The sequence below is a fragment of the Nomascus leucogenys genome, chromosome 5 (assembly GCF_006542625.1).
Source record: "Nomascus leucogenys isolate Asia chromosome 5, Asia_NLE_v1, whole genome shotgun sequence".
In the NCBI taxonomy this organism is placed as follows: Eukaryota; Metazoa; Chordata; class Mammalia; order Primates; family Hylobatidae; genus Nomascus; species Nomascus leucogenys.
Window position 1 is genome coordinate 83930703 of NC_044385.1, and position 20312 is coordinate 83951014.

A 20312-nucleotide genomic window follows, 5' to 3' on the forward strand; every position below is an offset into this window, starting at 1 on the left:
TAGATATTTATAGTCACCTTCTATTATGTCCTTTTAAAATATTCTGAAACTGTGTGTTTGAAAAACCATGACAAGATTTTAATGTATATTTTATGGTAGACAAAATAGTACGTCATGTAACGGACCTGCCATGTGCCCATTATGTTGCCACACACTACAAATGCAGGTGTGAATAAACCATGGGCTATGCTCTCAAGAAGTTTGCAATAGGGTGAAGAAACAGAGAAGTAAATAGAAAAGTGCAATACAATATTCATGCTAAAATATGGGTGAGAACTCAGAGAAGAGAGCAACTAACTCAGCGCTGGAAAGTAAAATTAAAATTTCACAATGAAAAGGGCATTTAATAATCATTGGGACGGATAAATACTAGCTCTTTAGGTAAACAAGTAAGGGAATAGAATTCTAGGCTGAGCAAAATGATTATTAAAAGGTAGTGTGTCAAAACAAAAGGCATGACTAAGTCTGTGAAAACTTCTGTGGAGGTTATTATTGACCATGTAGATTATGCAAGAGCCAGGTATTAGTTGGAATATAAACATAGAAATAAAATCTTTCCACTGAACCAAATGAATTTTGCTCTCTTCAAGATACAGTTGCAGAGCACTCATTAATATGGTAATCATAATAGTATAGTAATGGTAATAATAATGATAATCTCCCATGCCTTCGTTAAATGGTTACTAAGTGTCAGCGATTTGATTCCTCATCATCATCTTTCATTTATAGCTGAGAAAACCTTGGCTCAAAGACCTGAAGTAATGTGCTCAATAGCCAGTAGCAGTCTGTAGAGAATACATTTAAACCTAAGTCCTATTTGCATCTACATCGCTGAGTTGAGTGTAAGCAAATGAACAATTGGGTCTCACTGATTGTCTTCATCTGTAAGTTGGCAATTATAATAAAACCTAAATCTCAAGGTTATTATCATCAGATAAAAGAACAGAACAGACCTTTGTAAATAGCAACATGTGGAATCACCATTAATGATACAAATATTCTAGGGTAGGATATTCAAGGGACTTAAGCTGTTTGGAATATCAAAGATAATGAGATTAGGTAAATTCAGCCAGGATAACTTTGTACTTCTGGAACAGTTTATTCATGACAGAGACAATGTTTTTCAGAATACATTTTCTAGAATGCAGTTTCTACACATTATGTATAAATTTAATTATGAGAGAAGTGATGCATACTTAGAAAATACAGGGTTAAACGAATATAAAGTTGTCTTTTTTAACTTTAGGATTTATCAGAGCCTATAACATGTATTCAGTGAATATCTAAGGACAGACAGAGTCTGAAAAATTTAACAAATTTTTTTCTTTTTTTCAAGCCCAGAGAATAATTTTCTTGGAGATTATTGTGGGGCTAGGGTTTCCTGTAAAATGCAATAACATTTTGGAAATGCTGACTGTGAGACAGTTTTCATCTCAGTGTCTCTTTATGGACATTGGTGTAGAAATTTTAAATCAATAATTATTAAAATGCCTTGATACTGGAATTTGTACTAATTCACAGTCATTTAGAAATACTAGTGAAGACGAGCTGAAATCTCAGTAAAAGGAGGCATTAAACACGTTACATTAGCACTATGTTGAATTCTTAGTTATCTCAAATGTTGCAAGTACAGATTACTGGCCATTTAAACTTTGTTTTGCAAGCCTACCTCCCAGTATTTTTCTCTACAACGCATTTTTCCTTTTGGTAAGATCCAGGATCTTGCTGTTACTCCAATGCCAAGAAATTACCTCCACAAAACAACAGTATACAGATTCTCTTCTTAATGTTCTCTATATCTCACCAATATGACACCAGAATAGCTACGTGTGATATAAATATCGAAATTCTAAATTTCCTGAGCTTTCTTTACAGTGGAATTCAGTTCAGTTCTGGTTAATTAGCTGTTATGCGAGTTGGCAAGAAATGTTTTGTTGAAGGTTTTTTTTCCCCAACAAAAGGAGAGAGGTATGTGAGATGAATGGTCTTATCTTACAACCTTGCTCTCATTTCCTGCCCTTGGGCATAGTGTGTGTGGACATGATGATATGGCCAGAGCAGTTTGCCATCACAAAATTGGTCAGTTTGCAGTCACAAAGTTGAAAAAGTATACACTGGTAATTCGGGGTAGAAGATCAAGAAAACCTAGATTTTTGATGACATTGTTGAGCTATTAAAAAACCCATGACCCCTTATCTTTGACTTCTTGTTATGACAGTCACTTGCAATTAGATTTAAATCACACATGATTTCAGTTTCCTACTATTGATAGACCAATGCCTCCTGCCTGGAAGAAGGACTCATGCCCCTGCATGGGTGCTTCAGAGAATTTGGGTGATTGAGTATTGCTTGATCTCATGCCCCAACAGCAAATATTTATGTGCCGTCTTTTCTTTCTTTTCTGTACTTTGACCTAATATCATAGAAGATGTGCTCTCTGGAAAACTTATTTTAGAACAATAAGATAAAAAACAGGTGTTTTTTTTTTTTCCCACTCACTGTCACTACAATAGAATATTTTTTAAAAAAATCAAAATATACTTTCACTACTAAGAAGATGGAGCAGGCATACCTTTCTTTATTCCACATAGTAAATAGAATTTACAACCCTGGAAATTATTTATGAAATAAACAAAAAGAGTCTCTGAAAGTGGGAGAGAAGGGAGGACAGTTATAGAAGTCCTTGGGGCACAAGATAAGGCATACGTATGAGTTGTGTTTTCTTTTCAGCTTTAAATATCCCAAACTTGGGCCGAGTATGGTGGCTCACTCCTGTAATCCCAGCACTTTGGGAGGTCAAGGCAGGCAGATCACCAGAGGTTGGGAGTTCGAGACCAGCCTGACCAACATGGAGAAACCCCATCTACTAAAAATACAAAATTAGCCGGGTGTATTGTCACATGCCTGTAAATCCCAGCTACTCGGGAGGCTGAGGCAGGAGAATCGCTTGAACCCGGGAGGCAAAGGTTGCAGTGAGCCAAGAGCATGCCATTGCTCTCCAGCCTGGGCAACAAGACCAAAACTCTGCCTCAAAACAAAAACAAAAACAACAAAAAACCCAAACTTGAAGGTAAAGAAACTGGCAAGTATAGATTAAAAACAAGACCCAATTATTTGTGGGCTACAAGAAACTCACTTCAAATGCAATGTATATACAGGTTTAAAGTAAATAATATAAAAATATATTGTGCAAACAAATTATGTAGGAGTTGCTATATTAATATCACATAACATAGATTTTGAAACAAAATTACCAGAGAAGGACAATACGTAAGGATAAAAGGGGCATTCCAGGAAGAACACATAATAATCCCATAAGTTTGTGTTTAAAACAACATAGCTGATAAATAAATGACACAAAAGCCCATAGAATTAAAGGTTTAAATAGTCAAATCCACAAGTTGGAGATTTCAACATACTTCTATCAACAATTGATAGCTGGCTAAATTGATAGCAAGTATACAGAAGAATTGAATGAAGTCATCATGCAACCCAGTCAATTCTAATTTTATAGAAAACTACACTCAACAACAGCAGAATACACACCCTCTTCAAGTGTGAGGGAACATATAAAAAGATAGATCATATCTTGGTCCATAAAATCAACTTAAGCAAATTTAAAATCATGCAGAATACGTTCCCTGATGATAATGGAATCAAACTAAAAGTAAATAAAAGAAAGAACATGAAAAATACACAAACACTTGGACACTAACCAACACACTTTTAAATAATCCATAGGTCAAGGAGGAAGATTCAAGGAAAAGAAAAAGATGTTAAACATCACTAGTTACTAGGGAAATTCAAATGAAAACCACCATGAAATATGACTGCACATCTATCAGAATGGCTAAAACATAATGTGTTGCTCATACCAAAAAACTGGACCACCTGCACATGGCCCCCTCCGCCGCCTTATTTCCAGATGATGCAAGACCCCCAGTTGATGCCTGAAACTGTGGATAGTACCAAATCCTACAAATACAATTGACTCTTGGACAGTATGGGCTTGAAGTGCATGCATCCACCGGACTATAAATTTTATTCTGCCTCTGCCATCCCTCAGACAGGAAGATCCATTCCTTCTGTTGTGCCTCATCCTCAGCCTGTTCAATGTGAATATGACGTGAATGACCTTTATGATGATCAACTTCTACTTAGTGAATAGTAAATAGTAAATATGAGTACATTTTATCTTATGGTTTTCTTAATAAATTTTTATAGCTTACTTTATTGTAACATTACAGTATATAATATATATCACGCAAAAATTTGTGTTAATTGACTATGTTAAGGCTTCTGGTCAATAGTAGCCTATTAGTAGTTAAGTTTGGGGAGGGTAAAAAGTTATGCATAAACAGTTGATGCACAGGTGCTGACACTTTAACTTCTGTGTTATTCATGGGCTGACTATACCATGTGTTTTGTTTGTTTGTTTGTTTGTTTTTTGATAACCAAGACTGCTACAAAGTAACTGACCTATAGGTAGCATATACAGCATGAATACACTAAAGAAAGAAACGATCACATCTCAAGCAGGAAAAAGAGCAATAAGGCAAGATTTCATCATGCTATTCAGAATGGCATGCAATTTAAAATTTATGAATTATTTATTTAATATTTTTGGACAATGGTTGACTGTATCTAAAACCATGGAAAGAGAAACTGAAGATAGGGTGGGACTACTGTACATTGCTGTTGAGAGCATAAAATGGTAAATTCATTCTAGAAAGCAACTTGGAAGCCTCTTACAAAACTAAAATAGTGACTACTATATGACCTAGCAATTGCATTCTTAGGCTATTACCCTAGAGAAATGAAAACTTATGTAATAGCTGTTTACAAATTTGTATAACATTTTTATTATGCACATAAAATCCCCAAACTGGAAACTGAATATATTATTCAATGGCTGAATAATTAAAATATAATATGTCCATGCCTCAAAATACTACTCAGCAATAAAAAGGAATAAACTCTTGATGGATCTAGGTGAATCTCCAGAGAATTATGCTGAGTGAAACAGCTAATCACAAAAGTTTACCCACTGTATGATTGTGTGACTCCCATCTAAATAACATTGTTGAACAAAAAATTATAGAAATGGGAAAGAGATTATTAGTTGCCATGGATAATGCGTAGAGGCAGGAGGGAAGTGTGTGTGGCTATTTAATGGCACCAAGTGGGATGCTGTGAGGGTGGAATGTTCTGCGTCTTTACTGCAACAATGTAGAAGTCCTGGTTGTGATACTGGACTATAGTTTCGTAAGATATTACTACTAAGGGAAATTAAGTAAAGGGTAAAGGTGATTTCCCTGAATTATTTATTACAACTGTATATCAATCTACAGTTATTTCAGAACAAAATGTTTATTAGAATAATATCAACAGATGTCTTAAACTGATAATGAATTAAGACATTAAAAATGGGCTTGGCCTCTGAGCCAAAATCTTCTACTTCCTTCAATTCTCTTTAATAAATGACTTTAAATGAGAGTAACTGAGGCAAGTTGAATGAATAATAGGATTATTAAATACAAAATGAAAAAGCAAAACAACAGAACCAAGTAAATGGTTTCAAACAAATTTTAAAAAGGGATGGCTGAGAGAAGAATAAGTAAAAGTCAACAATGATGAAGAGAAGAAAAAAGAAACACAAAAATATGTGAGAATAAATATAAATGTTGAATACCTAAGTATTTATGAAAGGGTTGTTTTATTATAATAGTTTCCTTAAAATGAAATGTCATGCAGTATGTTGTGGTTACCACAGGGATTACAATTAGCATATTAAGTTTATAAAACTCTACTTAGAATTGATACCTACTTAGTTTTAATTGCATACAAAAATTCTGCTCTTATTTCTGTCTCTCCTCCTCATTAGGTTGTCATAGCCACATTTTTAAAATTTTGTGCCCATTAACATAGATTTGTAATTATTGTATTTGTAATTCTTTGTTATTATTGATTTGTATTCATTTTTAAAAATCATATAGGAACCAAAAGAGACTGAAAAACAAAAAAATACATTAATATATTAATCGGTTTAGATTTATGTCTATGTATTTACCTTTACTGAAGATTTTTATTTCTTTCTATGAGTCAAGATACTGTCTAGTGTCCTTTCATTTCAGCCTGAAGAACTCCCTTTACCAATTTTTGTAGGATAGGTTTGCTAGCAACTGCCTAACCTGGCTTGTCTTAATCTTGGAGTATCCAAGATATTCCAATATATTATTAATTTTGCCTTCATTTTTGAAGGATAGTTTGGCTGTAAATAAAATTCCAGATTGACATAATTTATTTTTACTGTACTTTAAAAAGTTCATCCCATTCTTCTGGTCTCCATGGATTCTGATACAAATATGTTGTTAATCTTATTAAGGATTCCTGTCTGTGATGAGTTGCTCTCTCTTGCTGCTTCAAAGATTTTTACAGTATGTCTTGGTGTGGATCTCTTTGCATTAATCTGGGGTTCCTTGAGCTTGTTTATGTTTAGATTTGTGTCTTTTGTCAAATTTAGAAAGTTGTTCATCATTATTTCTTTAAATATTCTTTAATCACCTGTTTCTGTCTCCTACCTTTATTTCTATTATGCATTTATCAGCCTGCTTGTTAGTTTCCCAGACATCTCTTAGGCTCTATTAATTTTTCTTCATTTTTTATTTCTATCTGCTCCTCAGACTGGATAATTTCAATTGGCTTCTATTCAGATCCACTGATTATTTCTTTATCTGCTCAAATCCTCTATTGAAACACTCTAGTGAGTTTTTATTTCATTTATTGTACTTTTTAGCACCAGAAATTTTTAGTTTATTTTTTTAGGTTCAATCATTTTGTAAAATTTTCTGTATTTATATATGCATAATTCCCCAACTTTCTTTAGCTTTCTTTCCGTGGCTTCTTTCAGCTTGCAGAAAATATTTATGATAATTGGTTTAAAGTCTTTGTCTAGTAAGCCCAATGTGTGTGCTTCTTTGGGGGCAGGTTCTGTTAATTTATTTCTTCAATAACACATACTTTCTTGTTTCTTTGCATCTTTTATAATTTTTTTGCTATAAATTGAAGATTTTGAATATTATAATGTGGTTACTCTGAAAATCTCATTCTCCTTCACATTTTTTTTTTTTTACTCCTTGCTATGGACTGTAGCTATATGGTTATTTAGCGACTTTTCTAAATTATTTGGTAAGATCTGTCTGTCATATGTTGTCTCTGAAATCTCTATCTCTTTAATTTTTGTGCATCTAGTGTTTGGCAGAGTTTTTCTTGAATGCCAGAAGCAGAGAGAGAAAGAAGGAAGGGAGGTGGTGGTAGAAGAGGGAAGGTACAAAAATAAAATAAAAGTAAGAGAGAGAAAAAGAAAAGGAAAACCCTTCTCCCATTCTTTGTACATTGGTCCCTTGCTCGGGGTGGTGGTAGGATACTCCTTCAGTGCTTAGCCACATGGCTTTACATTCTGCTTTGACACTTACTTCCTGCTTGCCTTAAGCCTACTGATTATCTGGAAGTGAAAGCTTAAGGTCTTGGGGTTTATTTTCTGACCCTGTGTCCTGTGTATACGCTTTCTAAATTCCTTATTTTGCACAGACAGTTTTGATTGCCCTAATTTCACAAATATATTTTCTTCCTTGATTTTCCTTCTAGATTTTAGGTGCTCTATTTTTGGCCTCAATTTTAATCTCTTGCTCCAAGTAATCACAGCCTTTTCATTTACTTAACAATGTTTATAAGAAATGCCCACTGTTTTTCCCTCCTGAGTTCCACAGTAGGAGAAACAAAGACAAACATCTTGCCATGTAGGGAATGGTAATAGGAATTAAAAAACAAACAAACAAACAAAAAACAAAAAAGAGATCTTAGTTGCCAAGTATATTTCACCACTTAGAGAAGGCATTAAATGAGTCACAATTTTCGGGCTAATGAGGTTGGGGAGTTATAATCTTAGTTGAGATGCTGGTGGGAGAACACACAGTTACTGATATTCTTTTTTTATTTAGTCTTTAAAAGGCATTTACATCACACTCCGGGGACTGTTGTGGGGTTGGGGGAGCGGGGACAGCATTAGGAGATATACCTGATGCTAAATGACGAGTTAATGGGTGCAGGAAATCAACATGGCACATGGATACATATGTAACAAACCTGCACATTGTGCACATGTACCCTAAAACCTAAAGTATAATAAAAAAAAAAACTATGAGAAAATAAAAAAATCTCTAAAAAAAAAAAAAGGCATTTACTTAAAGCTCTTTTAATCTTTGATCTTTTTTCTATAGAAAATTAAGTCCTTGGATATTTAATATATACATGTATTTAAAAAATTTCCTGTAATTTTCATATACATTACATTTTCTGCATTGACAACAACCTTGTTAGAAACATTAATATTCCTTTTTAATTGAATCATCAGGAGACTTAGCTAAAGTTTCAAGTAAAAAAGTAACAGAGTTAGGATTCAAACCTGAACTTTCTGATTTATCAGGGATTCCTTTAAATATTTCAGTGATACTCTGCAGAAAACAATTTAGATTGTTTTTGATTGTTTTTGAACCCTTAGTTTGAATCGTATCAGTTTTTAATGGACAATCACATTCCTCGTGTTAGTTTTAAAAATGCCAGGTAGTGATGAAAATCAAACCAGAATTCAACAAATGAAGTTTCTGCTGAAAGAAAGATTTGGACTTAAGTCAGTTATGTACTCAAGTCACTTCGGTCTTGAAATATTTAGTCTTTAATGTTTCTTTGAACTACAAAGCAGCGTGTTTCCCATTTCATGATTTTTATTGATCAGTACTTCAAATATTCGGCTACGATAAACTATTCTCCAATTACTATTTAAAGTATGTTAAAAGAAGTTCAGGTTTTATGGAAAAAATAATTTGTAGAAACTCCATCAAATAACTAATATATATGCATTGCTATGAGATGGTAATTCATTCACATTTGTTTTAATTTTCTTCTACTTCCTGCCTGCTACTTAATCACATAAATGTCAGTGCTTCTGAAATATTTAGACTATGTCCTAGAGGTTATTAGTCATGCATCACATAATGACATTTTGGTCAACAATACCTTATTTTTACTACACCTTTTCTAAGTTTAGATATGTTTACACATGCAAATACTTACCATTGTGTTACAGTCCCCCACAGTATTGAGTAGATAACATGCTGTACAGTTTGTAGCCCAGGAGCAATAGGCCATGCCATATGGCCTAGGTCTGTAATAGGCTATACCATGTTGGTTGTGTAAGTACACTATAGGATGTTTGCACAATGATGAAATCACTTAATGATGCATTTTTCAAAATATATGCCTGTTGTTAAGCGATGCATGGCTGTGTATGCATCTAGTAGGCATAAAATGACTACTTATCCCCTGTATTTTATGTCATATGTATTGACTTTTCTTTCCAAAAAACCCAAAACACAGAGAAACTCTACTTCAATGTTAATTTCTACTTGAAAGTAGTTGAGAACATTCTTCATACCATAAGGCACAGGGCATAAATATTTTTTATATGTGAAAGATATGGTTTAATTATTATGAACCAGTATTCATTAAAATAATTTTTCATATAATTTTAATACTGCTTATTACTTAAAGAAATATTTATTTGTTTGTTCTGGAAGACATTATCAAAAGTTTAGTAGGCCAGAATTAAATCCTATATAGCAAGCATATTTGTCACTTTTCTGGGATTATATATTATAGTTAAATCATCCTGAGAAATGAGCTAGAAAATCTCTGAAAATTAAAAAATTTATAGGACTTTCATTAAATATTTTAATGATATGATGATGATATATAATTTCAGTAAATTAAAAATTTTCTTTCTCTCTTTGTCTCTTTTATATTCACATATATATACATTATTGTACCAAGTTTATTGTTAGCAGATCACTGGTAAGATTCATGTGGGTATTATGGATAAATCCTAATTTACCACGGTGTTCTCTAAGAATACATACACAGAAGAGAAAAGGTGAAAATTACAAAGAATTTTATTAATATGTAAGCCAGTGCCTAATATTCTGTAATTTATGACTTTCCAGTAAATTTAAATTGAGGAAAGAGCTTAGACTCTTAAGCATCAGGGTTTCTACTTATTACCCTTAGTCAAACAGTGAAACCACACACTCAGACAAAGGGAAGAGAGGAATGGTTAGACACTCTTAGGGGCCCCAAAGTTCCCACTTTTCTAGCCATACGAATTGTAAAAGAAGAATGGTGACTACCTGACCCAACAGGCCAGCACTTGCCTATGTCTGAGCCAGAAAGTTCAAAGGAGAGAGAGGATTGCTGGATTCCCGCCTTTCAGATATAGTAACACTTGCCATTAATGCAATATTACACTATGAATGTCTTTGGCTTTGATACATTAAAATAGGAGTCCCTCTTCCCTATTGAATGAGTTGGGAATAGTTGTAGGAATTACCCTTATAGTGAAAGAGGGATTTAAAAAACTTTCATTAATAATTAATACAGGACAAGAATGTAATTTTTCTCTGAATGAATTTGGGCAAAAAGGCATTTGAAAAGATTGATTTCAAAAGAAACAAACCCTACTGATATGTGTTCTCATTAATAGCAATATTTTCAAATATTATAACATTGTAAGTTTATAAATTGTGATATTAAAATTATTCAAGAGATGATAATTTCTTTGTCATTAGATTCAGCTATACTGTATATGCCTATAGTAGGTGTAAAGTAATGAATAATTCCCTTTATCTTATGTCATATATATTGACTTTTCTTTCCCAAAAACCTGAAACCACAAGAAACTGGACTTCAATATTAATTTCTACTTAAAGTAATGAAAATCTATAATTTATTCTGGTATTAGAATTAGATTAGGCAAACATATAGAGAAAAGCACTTCAGAATAAGAATTCCAGAAGATGAAACATACCAAAACTTATACAAGAAAAGAATGCTACTATAAGATGAAAAAGTTACAGAAATTGTGTAATTTTTCCAGTAGAACATTTATTTGAATACTTAGACTAAAAGGATTAATGGATTATCCAGAAAAAGTAATGAAAAAGGATAACACAAATACTGATGATTTTGAAGAATTAAAAAAATCCTACAATTATCAGAAGGAAATTTTAATTTATCAATGAATTAAATTTTATCTTAACTAGCTTATAGGCTTTTGGTTTTCATTATATTAAGGTCTGGGAATACAGTGGTATTGTATATCACTGTCTATACCTAATTTTGTGGGGAACATATTAGCCATTAAATGTTTATTTAGCCTTTCATTGCTTTTCACCTCCTGTGTTCGGGTGATTCTCCCACCTCAGCCTCCTGGATAGCTGGGACTATAGGCACATGCCACCACACTTGGCTAATTTTTTGCAGAGATAGGGTGTATTTGTCTGTTTTCATGATGCTGATAAAGATATAGCCGAGACTGGGCAATTTACCAAAGAAAGAGATTTATTGGACTTACAGTTCCATGTGGCTGGGGAGGCCTCACAATCATGGCAGAAGGTGAAAGGCGCATCTCACCTGGTGAGACATGTCTGGTGTCTGGTGACAGACAAGGGAAGAGAGTTTGTGCAGGGAAACTCCCCTTTTTAAAACCATCAGATCTCATGAGACTTATTCACTATCATAACAGCATGGGAAAGACCTGAACCCATGATTCAATTACCTCCTACTGGGTCCCTCCCACAACATGTGGGAATTCAAGATGAGATTTGGGTGGAGACACAGTCAAACCATATCATTCCACACCTGACCCTTCCCAAATCTCATGTCCTTAGATTTCAAAACCAATCATGTCTTCCCAACAGTTCCCCCAAAGTCTTATTTTAACATTAACTCAAAAGTCCACAGTCCAAAGTCTCATCTGAGACAAGGCAAATCTCTTCTGTCTATGAGCCTGTAAAATTGAAAGCAAGTTAGGTACTTCCTAGATACAATGGGGATACAGGCATTGGGTAGATACAGCCATTCCAAATGGGAGAAATTGGCCAAAACAAAGGGGCTACAGGCCCCATGCAAGTCCAAAATATAGCTGGGCAGTCAAATCTTAAAGCTCCAAAATGATCTCCTTTGACTCCATGTCTCACATCTAGGTCACACTGATGCAAGAGGGGAGTTACCATGATCTTGGGCAACTCTGCCCCTGTGGCTTTTCAGGGTACAGCCTCCCTCCCAGCTGCTTTCATGGGCTGGTGTTGAGTGTCTGCAGCTTTCCAAGGCACACAGTGCAAGCTGTTGGTGGATCTACAATTCTGGTGTCCAGCCTTCTTCTTATAGATCCACAGTGGCCTTCTTCTCATAGCTCCACTAGGTGGTGCCCCAATAGGGACTCTTTGTGGGGGCTCTGACCCCACATTTCCCTTCCTCACTGCCCTAGCAGAGGTTCTGCATGAGGACCCAACCCCTAGAGCAAACTTCTGCCTGGACACCCAGACGTTTCCATACATCCTCTGAAATCTAAATGAAGGTTCCCAAACCCCAATTCTTGATTTCTGGGCACTGGCAGGCTCAACACCATGTGGAAGCTGCTAAGACTTGAGGCTTGCACCCTCTGAAGCCACAGCCCGAGCTTTGCATTGGCCCATTTCAGCCATGGCTGGAGTGGCTGGGATACAGGGTACTAATTCCCTAAGCTCCACACAGCATGGGAACCCTGGGCCCAGCCCACAAAACTATTTTTTCCTCCTAGGCCTCTGGGCCTATTATGGGAGAGGCTGCTGTGAAGCCCTCTGACATGTCTTGGATACATTTTCACCATTGTCTTGGTGATTAACATTTAGCTCCTTGTTACTTATGCAAATTTCTGCAGCTGGTTTGAATTTCTCCCCTGAAAATGGGATTTTCTTTTCTATTGCATTGTCAGGCTGCAAATTTTCCAAACTTTTATGCTCTATCTGCCCTTTAAAACTGAATGCCTCTAACATCACCCAAGTCATCTCTTGAATGCTTTGCTGCTTATACATTTTTTCTGCCAGATACCCTAAATCATCTCTCTCAAGTTCAAAGTTCCACAAAACTCTAGGGCAGGGGCAAAATGCCACAAGTCTCTTTGCTAATATATAACAAGAGTCGCCCATGCTCTAGTTTCTAACAAGTTCCTCATCTCCATCTGAGACCACCTTAGTCTAGATTTCATTGTCCATATCATTATCATCATTTTTGTCAAAACCATTCAACATTTCTCCAGGGAGTTCCAAACTTTTCCACATTTTCCTGTCTTTCTGAGCCTTCCAAATGATTCCAACCTCTGCCTGTTACCCAGTTCCAAAGTCATTTCCACATTTTCAGGTATCTTTTCAGCAGCACCCCATTCTACTTGTACCACTTCATTGTATTCGTCTGTTTTCATGCTGCTGATGAAGACGTTCCTGAGACTTGGCAATTTACAAAAGAAAGAGGTTTATGGTACTTACAGTTCCAGCTGACTGGGGAGGCCTCACAATCCTGGTAGAAGGTGAAAAGTACATCTTAGATGGCAGCAGACAAGAGAAGAGCATTTGTGCAGGGAAACTCCCCTTTTTAAATCCATCAGATCTCATTAGACTAATTCACTATCAGTAGAAGAGCACTGGAAAGACCTGCCCCAATGATTCAATTACCTCCTACTGAGTCACTCCTACAGCATGTAGGAATTCAAGATGAGATTAGGGTGGGGACACAGCCAAACCATACCATGGGCTTTTGTCATGTTGCCCAAGCTTGTCTCGAACTCCTGGGCTCAAGTGATCCACCTGCCTCAACCCCCCAACATGCTGGGATTACAGGTGTAAGCCACTAAACCTGGCCCTATTTAGCCAATGTATTTACAAACAATGGCTTATGAAGTGTACCCCACAGTCCTTAAGAACAGAAACAATAACACACACACACAATAAAACAGCTATTCAGATATACTCAAGTAGACTGAGATAAACCAAAGAAATCAAATGTTGCAAAGTAATAATCTTAAAGCATGTGATAGGTAACTTGCAGAATTACATCCAGGTAAGTTTTGTGAACATGATTTAAACAATGTAATATGCCAAAACTAATTCTTGGTATTAAAAAGCACATAACATAGTTTTTCACTGAAGGAGACAGAAGTTGAAAAAAGCAAAACCAAAACAAGACAGAGGAAAGCTAGAATAAACGCTGTCATTTTGGTTTGAATTCCCAGGTATCAGTATAAACTCATGTGTGTTTTCTTGGATATGCCTGCGGACAAATAGATTCTTAAACAAGTATATGCATGGGCTAGTATCTATACATATATCACCTATTTTTGTCCCTTAAGAGAGCCTAGAAGTAGCAACACTCCAGTAGCAATGAACACATCCAGCAACTAGATCTTGATTAACAAATATATCATTCCCTGACAAATGGAAGTAGAGCTCCTCAAAGAAGTGGTTGGTTGCAGATCTGGAGCATGTAAAACAAAAGGTAAAACTGAAACTCCTTAACAATGCAGGTAACAAATTAAAATAGTATTGGATTATAACTAAAACAATATCTATCTATCTATCTATCTATCTATCTATCTATCTATCTATCTAAATCTACTTATCAAAGCATATGACATATATTTTGGGGACAGTAAGGTTGAGTGATTAACCAGACAATTTCTATAATTGTTTTCTTTGTATCCTTTTTTATTCGTTTAGTATTGTTTTCCACTTGTAGATGACTGCCCCTAAATTAATCGAGTATTTAAATTTGTGAAATAAGAGTATAGAATTGGCAGCAAGGACATGAGAAAAGTAAACATAAAAAAAATTTTAACTTCCACTTCAGCAAATCTCAACTACTTTAGGTAACTGCAAGGTAGTTAAAAAATAACATTCATGTACAATTTAAATAATGTCTCATATAATGATTTAATTTAAATTTAATAAGAGAGTTATTGCAGGTTAATTAAATGCCACCTAATGATTAAAAGCATATTTATTTAGATTAACAGCTATTAAATAATTTTATCACACTTTCTATGGTTAATTTTGTTTGAACTATATTTTAAATTATTTAAAATTCTATCTTATGCCCACTTCTGTTTGAAATAATCTCTTTAAATCTCAATATTTGCACAATTTTAAATAGTAATAATTATAGCAAACATTTATTAAAAACATTTGTGTCCGACAGGTTTTTCAGTGTTGCTTTTAGAATACCTCATTTGATTTTTTTTTTCAGGAGTACATGTGTAGGTTATTTATTTATTTACTTTTTTTATTATTATACTTTAAGTTCTAGGGTACATGTGCACAACGTGCAGGTTTGTTACATATGTATACCTGTGCCATGTTGGTGTGTTGCACCCATTAACTCATCATTTACATTAGGTATATCTCCTAATGCTTTCACTCCCCCCTACCCCTACCCCATGACAGGCCCCGGTGTGTGATGTTCCCCTTCCTGTGTCCAAGTATTCTCATTGTTCAGTTCCCACCTATGAGTGAGAACACGTAGCGTTTGGTTTTTTGTCCTTGTGATAGTTTGCTGTTAATGATGGTTTCCAACTTCATCCATGTCCCTACAAAGGACATGAACTCATCCTTTTTTATGGCTGCATAGTATTCCATGGTGTATATGTGCCACATTATCTTAATCCAGTCTATCATTGATGGACATTTGGGTTGGTTCCAAGTCTTTGCTATTGTGAATTGTGCCACAATAAATGTACGTGTGCATGTGTCTTTATAGCAGCATGATTTGTAATCCTTTGGGTATGTACCCAGTAATGGGATGGCTGGGTCAAATGGTATTTCTAGTTCTCGATCCATGAGGAATCGCCACACTGTCTTCCACAATGGTTGAACTAGTTTACAGTCCCACCAACAGTAGGTGTCATTACCTTCATTTTTTATGTATGGAAACTCAGGAACAGAGAAATTGAATTTTACAAAGAGAACAATTAGAAACTTGGCCAAATTAAGGCAGTTTAACACCAATTATCATATTTTTAACAAACAGGCTATGCTCATATTACCCTTTATAGTGCCTACATGACTTACCTGGACACCTACCCAGCTTTTGTTGCCCAATGCAGTGCCTATGTGACATAGCTAAATTACTACTAAGCTTTAATTCAGCTTATTTTTAGGAATTTGGATGTCTGTGGTCAGACATCCTTCTTAGGACTAAACCAGCTAAAGTTGGCAAAATCCATGATGGCAGTGTACTTCACCTGTAGCTTCAGTATAATCCAGTTTCCATGCTAAATGACACTCTCCTTTGTACCATGACAGTTAACAATTACCATGACGATGACCAGAGGAGACTAAGAAAGACATAAAAGAGGCAGCACCTTGATTCCAGGAAAATTTCTCTTCCACCACCAACAAAAGCACGAATATCCCTCCCCTTTTTCTTAATGACCAATTTCTTCATTAAAAATATCCTATATCTATAACTTTCAGGTTCTCAGGAGCTGAGCTGATTTTCAAGATACTCTCCCACTTCTCCAATTTTGTGGTTGTTGAATAAGGCCCGCACTGCTTAACACTTACATTTGGTTTTGTGTGTTGGCTTTGTAACACTAAATGGAAAAGAATGCCTTTTGGAACAACTGAGACCCCTGGTAACACTCTCACTCTATGATCAAAATGACCTTTCTGTGAATTTATTTTTACTTTTAATTGTAAATTTATAAATTATATAAATATATATTTATGGAGCACAAAGTGATGTGATGATTTATAAATGCAAAGTGGAATAATTAAATAAAGCTAACTAACACATCCATCACCTCAAATATATATTATGTTTTAAGATGCGAACATTTGAAATGCACTCTGATAGTAATTTTGAAATATAATATACATTATTATTTACTACATTTACTGTGCTTTGCAATATAACTCAAAAGAGATAAAAAAATATTCCTCCTGTCTAACTGGGGCTTTGCACCCTCTGTCATCTCCCCAATTTCCCCATCTCCACAGTCTCTGATAACCACCATTCTACTCTCTGCTTCTTTGAGTTCCATTGTTTTAGATTCCACAAAGAAGCAAGAATATGCAGTATTTGTCTTTCTGTGCCTGTCTTATTTCACTTAGTGTAATATTCTTCAATTTCATTCATGTTTTCACAGATGAAAAAGTTTCTCTTATAAGGTAGAATAGTATTACATTGTGTTTATATACATCCTTTTCTTTATCTATCCATATGCTGATGGAGGTTGATTCCAAAAGTTGGCTATTGTCAATAGTGCTACAACAAACTTGAGAGGGCAGACATCTCCTCCACAGACTGGTTTTAATTTTGAGAGGTAAATATTCAGAAGTAGAATTTCTGGAACAAAAGCCATTTAATTTTTTAGTGTTTGGAGGAAAATTCATACAATTTTTTTGTAATTGCTGTACTAAGATACATTCCCACCAACAGTGTCCAAGTGTTCTCTTTTCTCCACATTCTTGCTCACACTTATTTTTACTTTTGATAACAATCATTCTAACAGGTGTGAAGTGATACCTTATTGTCATTTTAATTCTTATTTACTTAATGATTGGTGATGTTGAAATTTTTTTGTATATAGCTGTTGGCCATTTGAAAGCCATCTTTTGAAAATGTCTATTCATTTTTTTTGCCCATTTTCTAATCAAATCCTTTTTTTCTTCATATAGATAGAATTGTTTAAGTTTCCTATATATTTTTGATATTAGCTCCATTATCAGATGTATGAGTTGCAAACATTTTCTACCAATTCATAGGTTTGCTCCTTACTCTGTTGTTTCCTTTCTTGTGCAGTTGCTTTTTGTTATGATTTAATTCAATTTATCTCTTTAATTTTGTTGCCTCTGCTTTTGGGGTCAAACCTAAAAGTATCATTGCCCAGACCAATGTCTTGTATCTGTTTTACCTATGTGTTCTTTTAGTAGCTTCACAGTTTCAGAGCCTACATTTAAGTCTGTAATTAATTTTGAATCAATTTTTGCAAATGGGGTGAGACAAGGGTCCAATTTTATTCTTTTGCACATGGTCTCTGGTATTCCCAGCACCATTTATTGAAAAGACTGTCTTGTTTCCAGTAAGATACCAACTGCTAATGGGGTGCACCTGCAAGAGATGACTGGGAAAAATGGCCTTCTAATTTGGGAGGTCAGAGATTGAGATCAGCTTTCTACAGAAGAAAGATGTACTTTGTGTTGAAGGAGAAAATTCAGGGAGCAGTTGATACTGATGAGATGTGGAAACAGATGTTAAAGAACTTAAATACGTAAATGTCAACACTGGGCTTTATATCTAAGAAAGGCATTATAAAGATTGTCTTGATTTTAACAAAGATCTGATGGGAAAAGTCAGCTTCGCAATTTTTTGTTTGTAATAACTTAGAAAATGATGAAGGTGTTATCAAAAAAGAAACTCTGAAAGCTCTCAGGCACTTTGATAGCTGGAAAATTGCTTCTCCAAAACTCAAAGCATCTGACCTAGGAGTTGGTGAAAACTTCACTGATGAGGTGAAGCAAGGAATGATTGTGTAATGGGGTGTTTTGGCAACGAAGAAGTAAATGAGTAAAGGTTTCTATGATGTAGGGATCATAAAAAAGAGAAGGCTTTAACTCTTTTTTTCCCCTCTGTGAGCGTATGTAAATAAACTTAGTAGCTACATAGGTAGGTTTGCTACTTCTATTTTGTGAACTCCTGCTCTACATAGAAGATATAGATACTAACTCTTCACTTCCCTAACATATTTAGACAAATATTTTCAACTCAATTCATAGTGTGATGGTTTAAAAGCCTGGATACCATCATTAAATTGAATGAGTTTGATTCTAGCTTTGCCATTTAATTGTGACATTTTGCAATTTATACTCTCTGATTCCAGTGAACTTATCTGTAAATTGAGATACCAGTATCATCTTTGTGGAGATCTTATGAGGCTTTACTAAGTTACAGTCTTTAAAGCAGGTTAAATAAGGTCATTATTAAGTAGATTTTAGTATTTTAAAGTAATTTTAACTGGATGATTTTATGCATAACTGCTTGCCCATTGGTTTTCTTCGTAAGACCAGAATATTGTGCATTAGGTTGGCAGGACAGTCACATTGCATAACCTCACTCAAATTATCCATTAATATCAAGAAATGTTTTACTCAATTCATCAAATTCAACACATATTTTTGGTGGCCATAGCTTATGTTGTTTCAAGAAGCCAGCTCCTAAATGTGGCCAATAACCCAGTGGTCCCATTGGCCCAGTCATAGTATAATCTTTTTATTCCTCTGACTTACACTATTATTGGACCTAGAAAAAATAAACAGCTTTAAAGTCGAGACTGGTCTTTTGGATTATAGTCAATTGTATGATTTAGACCATTGTCTGGCTTCATCACACATGACAAAATTTTGATATGCTTTTTGTGGTTTATCTACCTGTTTGATTACTCTCACCAGTCTCTACTGAAATCAGCAGCCTTTCCCCCCCATTCTGCATATAATAAAAATGGATTCAACATTTGTCTAAATGAGATATAAATTATGCTGATAATTAAACTATCCAATATTTTAATAATATATTCAAGTGTAAGCAATCAGTAATTTTGATAAAAGTAAAATTAAGAATATAGCATTTAATTGTAAATACTCTTTGGAAAGACTATAATAATAGTTCAGTTATAAGTACAATTGTAATGCAAAGTAGTAATTTTTTATTACGGCTTTGTCGCAAGTGCGGACTTATTGCTAGGTCAGAGAACACTTAATGTCTTGGTCTTAACTCTCCATCCCTGCTCTGTTCCACATCCACTACTTCCACTTCCACCTCTAGTTCACTGTAGAGAGGCTCCTGCCTATAAAGGGTTCTCTCTGTATTTCATAATTCCCAGTGAACATGCTTATTATACTTTGCACATGTACTGATGTAATTTGTTTTCAGTATTGCAAATACAGCCCTGTTTTGGGGAAAAATAATTGATTGCCATTGTATTTGGCTTATGAATAAATGCATTTTTGATTTTATAATTGGATTATGACTTGGCTTCTATTATATTGAAATAAAAAAATTCAATGGGAAGTTCCCTTCATCCACTGAATTTATTTGTACTTCTACATAACAGCTCCTCCCTCATCCCATTTTTTCCACCTAAATGAACAGTATTGTTTAGCCCAAACATGTTTTTCTGCTTTGGTATCATTGGTGCACAGTATTGACAGAAGAGTATCAAAGATAAGGCTGTGTGGGAAAATGATCCGTTGGCGGATTATCAGTAGGCTTGTGCCTGTGAACCTGTCCAGGAATGTATCACAGGAGACATTTAAGCAGAGCTATCCCAGATATGCTAGAAAATAAATGTTTCGTAATCTGTAAAACACAGATTAAAACTTTTTTCCCACGTT